Source organism: Myxocyprinus asiaticus, chromosome 43 (genome assembly GCF_019703515.2).
Source record: "Myxocyprinus asiaticus isolate MX2 ecotype Aquarium Trade chromosome 43, UBuf_Myxa_2, whole genome shotgun sequence".
NCBI classification, from domain to species: Eukaryota; Metazoa; Chordata; class Actinopteri; order Cypriniformes; family Catostomidae; genus Myxocyprinus; species Myxocyprinus asiaticus.
The window spans coordinates 20,350,793-20,365,730 of NC_059386.1; the positions used below are offsets into that span (position 1 = coordinate 20,350,793).

The window sequence follows — 14,938 nt, forward strand, 5'->3', positions numbered from 1 at the left end:
AGATGCGACGGTTGACGGTCTCAGACGCGGAGGCAACTGAGATTCGTCCTCCACCACCCGGATTGAGACGAGTCACTATGCCACCACAGGACTTAGAGCGCACTGGGAATTGGGTATTCCAAATTGGGGAGAAAAATGGGAGGGAAAAAAAGAAAAAAAGAAACGCTTCATTTGTCACTTTGTTTTGCAAATGCAGCAAACGCACTCCAACGTAAACCATCATCTCTCTCATGTAGTGCTGGGAAACCCCCATTTAAATGAACTGTTTAAAATAAATGACTCCTTATTTAGCGCTGGGATTAATGTTAGTTAGCCTTTTCTTTTGGGTGGTTCATGTAAATGAAATAGTTCACATTAAAAGATTCACTGATTCACTTAAGCCCTGCAGAGCCTTAAAAGGGACTGTGCCAGGGACTGTTCTCTTTTTGAAAATTTAGTTAATTGCTGCTGTTTATCACTATATTGTGATTCAGTAACATATATAAAATAGGGTGTTTTCTAGTTTTAAAGAATAAATGTTTATTAAATATAACGCGATTAAATATAATCACAGTCATGAACCATGATTTGCTACTTGCTTGTCATTTGAAGGTAGTATTAGAGGGAGGGACATTCTCATTCTAGATGAGTCATCAATATCTTTGGTCTCTTGTGCTGAAATAGAAATGTGTATATCTGCTAAAGGTTGATTTTGTTTAGGAGTTAGATGTCCTCAAAGCTAACACACATGACCTAAAACTCTAATTTTTATTTCATGGAGTAAATAAATAAATAAATAACTTAGAATTTTGAAGCTCAATACAAGTGTTCCACTTTTCAAAACAGGAAAGCACCATTGTTTTTCCTGCCTAATTTACTTAAACAGCCTCATTGTTGCTTTCCACTTCAGTTTGTGCGCTTGATTGAAATCACTGAGCAGACCACTGAGCAGAGATGATCCAAAGGCGATAATTCCAGAGCTGTGTCTGTGGGGAGTGCTGTTAGCGCTAAAAAGCAGACAAGGGACAAAAAACACCAAAACAAGGCCTTTGATTCTGAGGTTATTCAAGATAATGGCTTCCAGAATGAGAGTTTCAGGTCACTGGAATGTTATGGAGAGATCTTACAGCACTACTACGGCCTTTCAATTTGACCTATGGGCTCTCTTTACAGCACCTCAACCACCAATTTCTCTCTTTACGCTGCAGGGGTTGAAATGTGCTGGGTCATCAACCAATGTAAGAGCAATAGGAAAAAGAATCTGAAACAGTTTATCAGTGGGGGTGATGCAAAATGTAGTAAAAGCAAAACTGATATGTATGCAGCATTCCTATACCTGTGGTGTCAAGATGCCCACAGAGCCTGTGGATGTTTAAATGGTTCTATCTGTGTGAAGGATTGTATTCTAGAATGCCATTACAAAAGAAGATCGTTTCATGCAGCAGGACACATTCCAATCAATCACGTTAGCTGAGGGTCAGCGGTATAGGATTTATCAGTTGATGGAGAGCAGAACTAATGTGGCAGTTAAGCCATGTCTCCTGCAACACACTTGACCCTTTCATCCTTGGTCTGAGTGTAATCTTGTACCTAATCACCAGCACATGGGGTTCAAACACCTGAAGAGGGCTCTAGACATCCAACGAGTTATGACTGTTAATGCAACTGGCTTGATGAGGAACATACTTGTCTATGTGTCACAAAAATCTACAGTCTAGAACTACCACAGCTGCAACACCCCTGGAATTAGCTGTGAATTTCATAACAAACCATACAGTCATGACCTGATATCTGCAAAACGTATGGAATCATTAATAATGTCTGGTTCCAGAAGAGACTTTTTAGCAAACATGGGCCACTTCTATTAAAATGAATGGGAGAAATTGGAACAGTCAATGGATATAGAAAGGAAGTTCTTACCTTCTTACGGTTAAAAGAGCCAATCACTTTTTAGATACAGACATCGCCTGTCAATCAACTCGAGAATGCATATGCGCATTAGCTATACAACCCGGGAAAATTGTGTTTTTTTAAGTAATCAGAGTCAAAGAAGCACAATTTATGATTCCAGTGATGTCAGATTTTAGTGCTAATTTGAATTACCTTCTTTGATTATTATACTGACCAACTGTTTTGGAGATTTCGGTCTTTCCCCATTCAGGTAGATACATGTAGGAGCTGCACTTGTATGCCGCTTGTTTACATAAAAATATAGCTGCCTGGATGCATTCCAAAGATGGTCACCAGTGGACTTGCTTGCTAAAAAGCAAAAAAAAAAAAAAAAAAAAAGGCTAAAAATCTAAAAAGATTTTAAATCAATAGCTGGATATTTTTTCTACTATTTTTAATTCAATGCCGTCATTTGCAATGCATAATGGGATCGTAGTTTGTGCCCTCATGGAAGACAGTATGTACACATTCTTGTATTTTGCCTTTTTGTCAGATTTTCAAATACTTTAAATGAAAGTTTGGAATGTTGTGATTCACCTTGGAGCTGGTTAGTTTGGTTCATGTCATAGAATGCATTTATAGAATGGACTTTTTGTAATCTCTATAGAAAAAATGAATGGTAAAAATACTTTGAAACCAAGACGAAAAGATGGGCAGGCACTGTTGCACTATATTCTCTTTTTTCCTTACTTAGTTTCAAATTTTTCATTTCTATGTTCTTTCTATACACTGATAAGCCAAAACATTATGACCACCTGCCCGCTGAGGCATGGACTCTACAAGACCCATGAAGGTGTCCTGTGGTATCTGGCACCAAGACATTAGCAGCAGATCCTTCAAGTCCTGTAAGTTGTAGAGCTGCAGTGGATCAGAACTGTTGGTCCAGCACACCCCACAAATGCTCAATCAGATTGAGATCTGGGGAATTTGGAGGCCAGGACAACACCTTGAACTCTTCATCATGATCCTTAAACCATACCCGAGCAATGTGTGCAGTGTGGCAGGGTGCATTATCCTGCTGAAAGAGGCCACTGCTATTAGGGAATACCATTGCCATGAAGGGGTGTTCCTGGTCTGCAACAATGTTTAGGTAGGTGGCACGTATCAAATTGACGTCCACATGAATGGACGGACCCAGGGTTTCCCAGCAGAACATTGCCCAATCCCTCCATTACCCACTCCCTCCACCGGCTTATCATCTTCCCACAGTGAGTGGTCATAATGTTTCGGCTCATCTGTGTATATTTTATTCATATTCTGTCCATTTTCATTTCTTGTATATCCTCCATATTTATATACTGTATGTGAACGTTTATGAACATACACTGTATATGTCTTTGGTAAAGAACTTTGTAATCATGGTTTAAAAGTCATGCAATAAAAACAATGTTTCACTTTCTCGCTGACTTATTGCTCATGAATAGGATTTATTCTAAACCCATAACTAAGTATTAAACTTCGGCACAAAATGTTTTCCATTATACAATTCTCATAGACTTAGATTGAAGCAGAGACTGCGCCATTTCTAGTGAACACAATATCATAGAAACTTGGAATGGGCTCTTTTGACTTAGGCTAGTAAGCAACAACTCAGAACATCCTAGCAACCACCTTGCAATGTCCTTGCAAACACCCAATATCCAATGTGTTAAAAACCACTCAGAACGCCTTCAATATCAAAGCAAAACCCTATAGCACAAGTTTTGCACAGGAAAACACCACTCTCATTTTCTCCAGAAAATGTAAAAATCTATTTTTGTTTGTTGCTGTTGTACCACAAAAGTACTGCCAGTTTCAGAAATTCTGGATTGGTGACTTTGGTTACTGGAATGTCTCAAATCCAGTCAATCAGATCTTCATGTACCTTTGCAGAATTACTCTAATAAGTATTTTGGATGTGCTCTGTCACCTGGGTACTTCAGAGATGAACTGGATCTGTGTTAGATCATGGCCTTCTAATGAACACATCAGCTCTACAAGCACAGAAACAAACTGATGTCACTGAGAAGTGAAGCAAAGTTAAAACTTTAAGCAATTTCTTAAAACGTCTATGCTTTCTCATACATAAAATCTATGGGCTCCTGAATGTTTCAACGCTGGCTTGAGCACTGCGATTAATTATTGAAGGGTTTGATTGAAACTGTACCCTAGGAGATTGTTACCCCCGGACAGGTTACCATGGAGAGATATTGTCAGCAGCATTACAGTTAGTGCTGCATCAGTGATGCCGAAGCTTGATGGCACTGATACTGGACAGATAAGACAGCAAGAACTGTAAGAGAATTTCCCAAGAGGGAAGGGAATCTATAAGGTAAACCATCAAGAGTACTTTTCCAAACAGTTTACATATTTCCTAATCCAAGCATAATGTCAGCATCAAGATAGGTGCGGTGATAAAGAGATTAATTTGTGCATCCAACATCACAAGACTTCTGCACATAAACATTCACCATCTGAGATTTAATAGGTGCTTAGAAATAAATACCAGCACAGACACAAGCACATACAGTGGGGACCAAAAGTTTCAGACCACTAGTGAAAATACTGTTTTTAATTTTTCTCATTAAAAAAATAAAATAAAAAAGTATTGTTGGTATGTTCCTCTTTTGCTTTAATGAGAGCATGCAGTTACGCTGATATGGATTTCACAACTTGATGATTAATGTTTTTCCAGCATGATTTGAGAGTGTTCCAAAGAGCAACTTTTGTGCTTCAATGTAAGTGGATTATGTGTGATTAATGATCTAGAAATAGAGCAGAATCATAAGTATTTCGGTAACCTTTACATTAATCTTTCCTTTGTTTAGTGTTTATAAAAGGGGTTCATTAATGCCTAATAAGTCATTTACAAATGCATTATAAATCAATGATATGTGATTATAACAACATGCATAAAAAAGGGTGACTTTCATGCAATGCCTGTCACATGTCAAGCAATTTCACCTCACATGTTATAAATGCTTAATAACACTTATTCAACATTAATAACCTATAAAAATGTAAAGTGGACACATATGAAGTATTTATTCAGGAGTTGCCAACATTTAAAACATATGTGAATGCGCATGAAGAACTAGAAAGTGTTTTAGCATGACATTTTTTATTCATGTTGTTCTAACGGCATGTCAATGATTTAAAATGCATTTGTAAATTGTAAATTATTAGTCAGTAATGAACCCCTTTATTAATTCTTAACAAAAGGTAACATTACTTTAAAGTTTTACCAATCTGTCTTATTTTCTGTCATACCATTCCTTTATATTCTATATTTATATTCAAATTTAAATTAGATTCTGAATGCCAGATTTAAAAATGTGATCTCAGACTTTTGGATCCCACTTTACTGCTCTCACTGATGGACTTATAAGTGGACAGTGTTGAAGAGGACAGTGTCTTTGTTTAGCTCTTTGGGTTTCCAGAGAGTCTGCAGTTTCAAGTATGTATACACTTCTGCCGGTCTCATGTCCTGGCCTCCCTTTCTTGCGATGACTGTTGACGTGAAGAGGGTCGAGGAAATTACCTTTACATGGCTGAAAAAAAAATGAAGACTCTATCCTCAGGGGAGAAGTGTGGAGACCAAGATCACCAAGTTTGGGCTGCCGTAAGTTTGAGCTACAAATGTTTAAGCACCAAATCTGCCAACATGGATATACAAACTGAACTGAGGCAATGGAAAGTCTGTGTTTGTGTGACTTCCATACATTTATTTTGCAGGTAACAGGGCAAGACACATTGCAGCTGCAAACACATCTGGCCACCTTCAAATGGGATTTTGGGCTTGAAGGGTGGATTTGGCAGCATTAGTTATGCCCAGACCTTTAATAACAAATGTATGACATCAGCTTTTGATTTGCACACGTAATGGGGTCAATAAAGGCATAGACTTAATGCATGTCACTTCCCTTGGTCTAAGAAACTACTGAGAAACATTTTTTTCCCCATTTTGTAACAATAGTTCTCTGCATTTAGTGACTAGATTGTTTTCATAATGTAAAAGGAAAGTGCACCCAAAAATGAAAATTCTGTAATTACTCATGTCTATCAAAACCTGTATGACTTTCATTCTTCTGTAGAACACTAAAGGAGATATGTATAGCCTATGTCAAGCTGTTATTGTCCATAAAAAGAAAGTGAATGATGACTACAGCTGTCAGAAAATATGTTTTTGTGAATAACAACTTAACATATCAGCCTGTTTCTCACACAATCAATTGTATGCCATCAGAAGACATAGAATTCAGAATTCACTTGAATCATTTGGATTACTTTTATGTTGCTTTATGGTGCTTTTTTGGAACTTGACTGCTCCTGGTCACCATCCACCTTCAGCTCAGCACAGCTCTTCAGGTTCCTACTGATGAGGTGCCTTCACAGAGTCAGTAAAACAAGAAAAAGGGGGCTATTACAACTGGAGAGAACACTCAAGCTTGCAACGGATTGATCAAATAGGGTCCTTTCTAGGGACTAAAGAAGTTTAATCAATCAAATCTTTTTAATTTCCCTCCCCTGGCCCCGTTCCACTCACATGAGATGTCCAAGCTGTCAGCAGTCAAGACTTCTCTCAAGGTGAGAAGCCAAAAAGACAATACGAGTTTCACTGCGATGTACTGTGTTTAGATGGGGGGGACCCTTCGCCACACAAACTGTCTTTCAGTTATAACTTCTCATACATAATTGTAACTACAGTTATAATACATTATAACACTTAACTTATTCAAAGTTATACCTAAAAGAGTATAATGCATTATAACAGAATAAACATCCAATTTTATCCTCAAAAGTTGTGATTTAATATACAGTATATATTAGGTATTGTAAAAGTGCTGTCTATAAAAGCAGCATAGTGTAAACAGGATTAACGTGATCATATACCATTATAAGTGGTCTTGTCCTGTTTTAAGTAAAATTACAAAATCAATGTCTTTTTATATACAGCCATATCATTAATTTGTAATATATGATACAAGTTAAGCTTATATAATTAATTTATTTTAAAAAAATGCACAGAATACAAAAGGAACACACTTCATGAGACAGGAAGAAAAACGTGAAAAGTTACAAGTTTAAAACACGCAGTGTCTTGTAATATCTTATAACCATGTTAATAAGAAAACATTGCTTTTGTAACTTTACTTAAAGCATACCTACAGCAATATATATTATATAAATATATATAATACATTATAACTTCTACAGACAAAATGTTCAGTTTGTTGGTCATGTTATAATGCATATTATTCTAAGGTATGAATTAGTAAGTATTATAATTGTGGTTACAATTATTTATGAGAAGTTACAACATATTATATGAGACTTTACGAATGCATTATAAATATGAGCTTCACAGAAAGTGTTACCAGATTTTTTTCAGTTCATCCTCCTGAAAATGTGGAAAAATTGTAAATATGTCTTGATTACACAGACTTACATTTTCATGTTCCAAAGAAAAAGAAACAAGATTTTTAGCTTAAAAAACAAAACAAAAAAACAAATGTGATCTGAATGAAATCTGAACTGTATGAGAATTACTCAGGTAAGGGATGTTATGACACGGAAACAGATATTTCTTGATTATCCCACTTATTGCAGCTACATACCAAATGAATACATACATGGATATAAATGGACATGGAATGTCCAAATGGAAATATTTATTTTTTGTTGAAATAATAATATTATTATTATTTTTATTTTTTTTAACTATGTGAGAACAAAGAGATGGAGGACTGATATGAGAGGCATGAAACTAGTGCCATTATGTAGGTAATCGGTTGCCTGGGATAACGGTCAAGATTCAGAATCAAGTATTTCAAAGAGCCATGTAATACGTTGTTCTACATCTACCAGTGGTTTACAGTTGGTCTCCATTTCATATTATATAACATATCATATAGCTCTCAAAGCCTAAAATGAGCACAGTGCATGATGTTTAAACCAGCAGAAAGACATTCTTTAATGGCCAAAAAACTGCAATGAATTTAGAGTAGCACCATAGACACTAAGGAACCCTTTTATGACCACCATCCACATTAATTAAATTAAATCATTTCATGTGGGCCATAAATGTCTTTATTCATTTTCTTGGACTTCCCATTGATGCCGGCTTTCACATGGCTCTGTCTCTCTCTCTCTCTCTACATCTGTTTGTTTCATTTTTTCTTTGTTCTGTTTTTTGTTTTATTCTCCCCTCTGCTCTCTTATTGCTCAGCTGCGGCATTCCACTTTAGATTAGTCACAAAGTTATGACAGCTGAGGCAGATGCTGTTCTATGTAAGACGTGTCAAAGTCCCTGTTCAAAGAACGGAGGCTTCTCTATGGGATGGTAATCATGCTATATGGAGAACAAAAAAACAAAAAAAGAGATGTTGAGAGTTGCATTCACACAAATAGAGAAAAAAAACCAAGTTAAACAATGTCAACCCATTACTTAAATCTTAGGTTTCAAAACAGAGATTACTTCCAGACACATGAACAACCACAGTCCATAAACAAGCAACAAAAACAGATTAATTTCAGGGCTGGCTCAAGTTTGTTCTGCCATTTTCAGTTATATGGAGCAAGAGAGTGTAACTAAGCCAGAACTCTTTGGCCTATCCACCTAGGGGTGAGCAGAATGTATGGGTACTTTTTACTCTCACTTAAGTACATTTCTAATGACATTTTTTTACTTTTACTTCTTTACAATGGGTTGCGTTACTGTCGTTACATTACTGGGTTTAATTTTAATTAATGTGTAATTTATTAAAAGATTATTTAATGGGACTTTTACGAGAGCAGAAGTTCACACAGCTGCATGCGCTGAGCCGGTGTCACAGACTGTCACTCAATCACTGCAGCAGCATCAAACTCTTCAAAGTGAAACACTTTCTTCGCTCCGCACAGTGAAAAAAGAATAGTTTCGTCATGCAATGCCTTCATTTAACACCAAGACAAGCTGATATTTCAAAATTAAAATTGCAGCTTCAACTTAAGGCAGCACGCTGTGGTAAATTTTGGCTCTAATCCTAACGCGGGCTTTTCTGTGTAATGAGATGGCAATTTTCAGGGTGATAATGTAACTGGGCTCTTATGACATCAGTTTTTAAGTGTACATTTTTAAATCAGTGCAGCAATATATCAGTGCACATTGTCACGCGTCCCGCATGTAATAAGCAGTATTTATGCATTTACTCCGCACCCTCGCGGGGGTACTGGAAACTATCGCAGCTACTTCAGGTGGATTAACTGTATAAATCCATGTAAACATCCAAGTTAAGTGTAAATCACTGCCATTCGCGTGATTGACAACTGGAGCGTGAACAGACAGCATTTCTGCGCGTGCACAGCGAGGAGATGTGCGGGCACGAGGCGATCGTATGGCGAAGAGAGTGCTGGTGTCCGCAATCATTGACTCATTCACTATTTCCTATATAGTGAATGGCAGTTAGTGCACTATATCTCAGCAGTAAGTGAACGAAATGAGTGAATTTGGATGTGAGTGTCAGAGCTCTGGGGCTGTCACAGAAACAACATCACATATGAAATTTTAAAATACTTGGGCCTTACTTGTTATTCTTATTAAATAATATATTAATACAATAAATCTTCATTCTGTTTGTCATTTTTTATATATACTGTGTATTAATATAAAGAGTAAGCAAATTTATCAAATAAAGAGTACATTTTAAAATGTATCTGTATGTTTTGCCTCTCTATATGTTATTATGTTATTTTAATCAAGTAATGATTTGTCAAAAAGTAATTTACTGCATTCAGCATGAAATAAAACATTGCAGGAGTGAAGGAAGCAGTAAACTCCCAGCTCGTACGTCTTTCCCGTGGTAGATTGTGGGAAATAAACCACTGTCGAGTGTAAATGTACACTTGAAATTAGAGTGCATTGTGGGTAAGAATGAGTGAACAAAAGTAGGGAACGAGTGGCTCACTCAGAATTCAGACACTCCTACAAAATAGCGGACACTCGAAATAGTGCACTATATAGTGGATAGGGGGCGGTTTCAGACACAGCGAGTGTTCTGCGACCGGAGTTGGTGCCCTACGTAGGCTGTGTACTCTGAATTTAGAGAGCAGTAGAACTAATGATCTAAATACTTATGACACTGAAAATTGTAACTACACTGAAATAAGAATCCACACAGGACTTTAAAAGCTATGAAATAGCGAAAGAAGGCATTAATAAAGCATGATCTTGCTTTGGTTTATATTTCAGCATTATATATAATGTCCTTGTGGTACATTTTCATTTTTTCACTGTAATAATTACTAGAAATGTTTCCAAACCTCTCTTCTTATTGATAAATTCATCCAGATCTGACAGTTCACCCAAAAATTACAATTCTCATTATTTACTCACCCTCTTGCCACCCCAGATGTGTGTGACTTTCTTTCATCTGCTGAACTCAAATGAAGATTTTTAGAAGCTCTTTTGGTCCATACAATGCAAGTGAATGGGTGGCAACATTTTAAAACTAAACAAACAAACATAAGTCAGCATAAAAGTAATCCATAAGACACCAGTGGTTAAATCAGTATCTTCAGAAGTGATGTGATAGGTGTGGATGAGAAACAGAGAAACAGATCACTTTCACATTCTTCTTCTTGTGTTTTTGTTGATTCACATTCTTCTCTGCATATCGCCCCATGCTGTCTAGCAAAAAATGACAAATATTGATCTGTTTCTCACCCACACCTATCATATTACTTCTGAATAGATGGATTTAACCACTGGAGTCTTATGGATTACTTTTATGCTGCCTTTATGTGCTTTTTGGAGCATCAAAATTTTGGCCTACAAAGCTAAAATATTATTTTAAAAATCTTCATTTGTGTTCTGCAGAAGAAATAAAGTAATACACATCTGGGATGGCATGAAGGTGAGTAAATGATGAGAGAATTTTCATTTTTGGGTAAACTATCTCTTTAAAGTGATAGCTCAGCCATAATTTAATATTCTGTCATCATTTCTCTACCCTCATGTTGTTCCAAACCAGTGTGATGCTTTGTATTATGTGGAACACAAAATATGTTAGACAGAATGTTAGAGACTGGCAGTCTCAGTCACCATTCACTTTCAAAATATATATATATATATATATATATATATATATATATATATATATATATATATATATATATATATATATATATATATATTAAAAAACATTCACTGAAAGTAAATAGTGACTCAGGCAAACATTCTGTCTAATATCTACTTATTGTGTTGCACGGAAGAAAGAAAGTCATACGGGTTTGGAACAACATGATGGTGAATGATGACAGAATTTCCATAAATAATAATAATAATTCTGTAGTACATGTTCAATGTGTATTATGTAATGGAATATAGGGGAGTAAACATCTATTATGTCATTTGTGAAAGTAACGAGTTACTCACTACTTGAGTACTCTTTTAATTAGATACTTTCTTACTCTTACTCAAGTAATTATTTATGATAGTACTTTTACTTCTACTTGAGTAATTATTTTTTTGAAATAACTGTACTTTTACTTGAGAACAGTTTTTGGCTACTCTACCCATCTCTGTTACTTCTGAAGGGGCAAATTATTGGCCTGCATCAAGAAAAGAAAACGACTAAGGAGACTGCTGAAATCACTGGAATTGGGTTAAGAACTGTCCAACACATTATTAAAGTCTTGAAGTATAGTGGTGAACCACCAGCTTTGCGGAAGAAATGTGGTCAGAAAAAAATCTTGAATGGTTGTGATCGAAGATCACTAAAACGCTTGGTGAAGTCACATCGTAAAAAATCGACAGTAGAACTCTCGGCTATGTTTAATAGTAAAAGTAAGAGCATTTCCACATGCACAATGCGACGAGACCTTACAGGATTGGGACTAAACAGCTGTGTGGCCATAAGAAAACCACTTGTTAGTGAGGCTAATCTGAAAAAACTACTTCAATTTGCAAGGGAGCATAAAGATTGGACTGTGGAGCAATGGAAAACAGATCATGTTGACCAGATTTATCCTTTTCCTAAGTGATGTGCGCATCAGGTTATGCACCCGCCATGCATATTGCCCACTGTACAAGACTCTGGAGGCCATGTTATGATCTGGGGTTGCTTCAATTGGTCAGGTCTAGGCTCAGCTGACTACCTGAATGTACTGAATGACCAGGTTATCCCATCAATGGATTTTTTTCTTCCCTGACTGCATGGGCATATTCCAGGACAACAATTCCAAGATTCATCGGGCTCAAACTGTGAAAGAGTGGTTCTGTGAGCATGAGGAATCATTTTCACACATGAATTGGTCACCACAGAGTCCTGGCCTTAACCCCATTAAAAGTCTTTGGGATGTGCTGGAGAAGACTTTACGGAGTGGTTCGATTCTCTCGTCATTAATACAAGATCTCGCCAAAGATTAATGCAACTCTGGACAGAAATAAATGTTGACATTGCATAAGGTTGTCGAAACAATGCCAAGACGAATGCACACCATAATCAAAGCTAAAGACGGTCCAATAAAATATTATGTATGCAACTTTTTTTTTTGACCAGGCAGTGTACAATTAAGCCATTCGTGGGTTTACTGCCCCCAAAAGTATAAACACTGAGACTCCCAGGCACTATCAAAACATTGAGATGTATTGACGTTCAATCCGGCGATGTTATTGGAAGACCTGATTCCTCTACCATGCTTTCTGTCCGATGTGTTTGTTATAGTGATCTTGTTTATTATGACGTTAAACAGTTATCACCTTTTGTTTAGTATGGCCTATTTGTTAATAGTGAAATAGAGAGTGTGTAAGGGTGTGATGAGTGTAAAGGGTGTTGGCAAAGGCTGTTTGAAAACATACTTCGTAATTGCGTTTGGTGCCACTAGTGGCACAGAAATGACACACTTCACCTTTAAGCTGGGATAGGAGAAAATATTTTAACACAGAAAAAGTTACATACTTCAGCTTTAAATCCTTAAAAGATTATAAATAGTAACTTTATATTTTGGATAGATGAAGTCTGGCATTAGTATTCAGAATGGCAACAACTTTAAAAACAAAACAAGAGTTAAAAACAAGACTCATAAACAGTAATACATCATATATCTGATTGGCTTCTGATAAATGGAAGCCAATGTGTGCAAGTCAATGGTATAGCAGGTATAGCAGAATCTCTGCCAGTTGACACATATACATACCGTCACATTGCCCAGCCCTACCTCGAATCTTTGGAGATTCAGTGATGCCCTATGTTGCACTCTGGCTAAGTGCAGGGCATCATGCTATATCAGCCATATTAAAAGACATGTTAGCAGCAGGTAGGCAATTATGAATGGCATCTTCTGACCCGAGAGTGCTGTTTAGATGTCATGTTAAAAGAGTAATTGCTGGACTTTTAAATTATTGGCAGAAATAAACCTTTGGCACTGATTTGTGGCCAGTTTTGATGTCTCGTCTTCAATGGTTCAGCTTAGAGGGAAGGAAGAGTAATACTGACACTAGAACACCTCTTTTGGAAAAGTTTTGCATTCCAGCCCTCACACTTTGACCTCTGATCTTTGCCCCCAAAACTGTGATTGTAATTTGATCAGCAGACAAGAACCTTGGCTATCTTTCGCCACTTGCCTAACCCGAGTGACCCTGCTGTCACATTCCTAAAAGGTGAAACACTTAACCCTAAATCATACTCAAACCCCAGGTCACAGTTGGGGTTCTCCTGGAGTCATCCCACATAGTTAAAGATATCCTAAATTTTTGGTTCAAACAACTGTCTTTATTTAATTTTATTTGTCAGTAAATTCCATCTTAACTTTGCTTCAGTCTGTTTTGCAATGTTTCAGCTCTTGTATACTTATGTAATACAATCGCTTGTCTATTTCACAGTACCTGACATTAGGAAAAGGGGGAAGAAAGCAAGACTGTTTAGCACCGGCAGTCTTGTTTGCAAAATCCAACTGTTGTAACCCAGGCTTGACAGATGGCCATGGGTCTCCAATCAGCGCCTTGCGTGAGGAGAGCCTCAGCTGTGAGGGCAGATTGATAAAACAGACATGTAAAGATATTTACACATGTCTGCCAAAACAGACCCACTCTGGAGAAACAGCAGAGGGGCCCCCAGACCCATTCACCTCCATATCCTCGCTCCTTTTAGCCGGGAAACAACAGTTTAAGTTGAAGGCTTAAGGGTAGTAATTACTGTAAAACAATTTTCTAAAATATTCCAGAGAGAAAATGGACCAATGAAAAATGTCACCACTTGTGTCGCAACAGTTAGGATCCACCAAAGAATAGACCATTTCGATAGGAAATACAAATCACAAATGAGATTTTGTTAATTTCTCAGTTGTTTCTCCAAGACAGCAATGGGATAAACTGGGAAAAAAATAGAGACTTTGCTACAGTCTCCTGCTTCTCAGATGTTTCTCCTATGAAAAAGACCTCAGTAATCTCATGTGTCTCCTAAAGATTTTCAGAAAAGATCTCAACAATAAGCATAGGAGGCCTTTTGATAGACCAAAAGTTCAGGGGTGTCCCCCGAAAGAAAATGTACAAAATTTAAGTTTGAATGGACCATTTTTATATATTCCTTAAAGTGACAATCTACTAACACAAACAAACATTTTACATAACAGTGCAGCATAAAAATATTGTTTGCTATATATACTGTACATATATAGGCTGTAGGTATTAATAGACTGACTATGAAATAATGGAAACGTTCTCAACAGAAGATAACTCTACTAGGATAACTAGTAATTTCAAAGTTTTGGTTGTCTTTATTTGCCATCCATGCCAGAGAAGATGACATCTTTGATTCATTTTCTAAACATTAGAACAAAAATCAGTTTGCTTATTATGAAAGGCTCATAACATGCTGATTAATGAAGCTAAATTTAGATGAGGGAAAAAACTTTATAGGCATCACGTTACCTTGTCCTATCACAAACCTGCCTTAGCTGAACCACTGGATTCATATATCAGATGGATGAAGATAGTTTCACTTTGCTTCACTCTTGTTTTCTGCAATGTGTTTAGGCGAAAGATGCTAGT

At 36.8% G+C, this 14,938-nt stretch overlaps 1 protein-coding gene across 1 annotated transcript in view; it reads right to left on the reverse strand.

The window, feature by feature from the left end:
* dchs1b (dachsous cadherin-related 1b) overlaps window positions 1–14,938 on the reverse strand; it is a 157,382-nt gene that overhangs the window by 74,859 nt on the left and 67,585 nt on the right. The gene's annotated exons all lie outside the window — the stretch shown is intronic.